This window comes from Brassica oleracea, chromosome C8 (assembly GCF_000695525.1).
Source record: "Brassica oleracea var. oleracea cultivar TO1000 chromosome C8, BOL, whole genome shotgun sequence".
Taxonomy (NCBI): Eukaryota; Viridiplantae; Streptophyta; class Magnoliopsida; order Brassicales; family Brassicaceae; genus Brassica; species Brassica oleracea.
In genome coordinates, this window is record NC_027755.1 from 5,127,222 (window position 1) to 5,127,896 (window position 675).

The 675-nt window shown below is 39.4% G+C and overlaps 1 pseudogene; it reads right to left on the reverse strand.

Annotated features, from left to right (window-relative positions):
* LOC106312765 overlaps positions 1 to 675 on the reverse strand; it is a 29,233-nt pseudogene that overhangs the window by 2,035 nt on the left and 26,523 nt on the right.

Genomic DNA, 675 nt, shown 5'->3' on the forward strand with positions numbered 1-675 from the left:
TCCACACTCTCTCCTTCTTCTTCCTTTGACAACTTGACTCCACATTCCATTGGCGTGCAAACTGGATTTGAGTCATTCATCTTGAACTTCTTAAGCACCTCTTTAGCATAGCCTTCTTGAGTAATGAAGATTCCATTTTCTTCTTCGTTTTACTTCAATGCCAAGGTAGTATGACATCAATCCAATGTCGGTCATCTCGAACTTCTTTGTCATCTCCATCTTGAAATCTTCAAACATAATCGGATTGTTGCCAGTGGATATCAAGTCATCAACATATAAGCATGTAATCAATATATCATTGTTTTGAGTTTTGATATAAAGTGCATGCTCATATGGACACTTGATGAAGCCTTTCTCCTTGAAGTACTTATCAATCCGAGTGTTCCATGCTCTTGGTGCTTGCTTTAATCCATATAGCGCATTCTTCAGCCTTAAGACTTTGTCTTCTTCTCCTTTAACTATGTAGCCTTGTGGTTGCTCAATGTAGACTTCTTCCTCAAGGTCTCCATTTAAGAAGGCTGATTTTACATCCATTTGATGTATCCCCCAACTCTTTTGGCTGCCAATGAAATGATTAGTCTAACAGTTTCTAAGAGAGCAACTGGAGCAAATACCTCATCATAGTCGATCCCGGCTCTTTGACTATAGCCTTTTGCCACCAATCTTGCCTTGTAC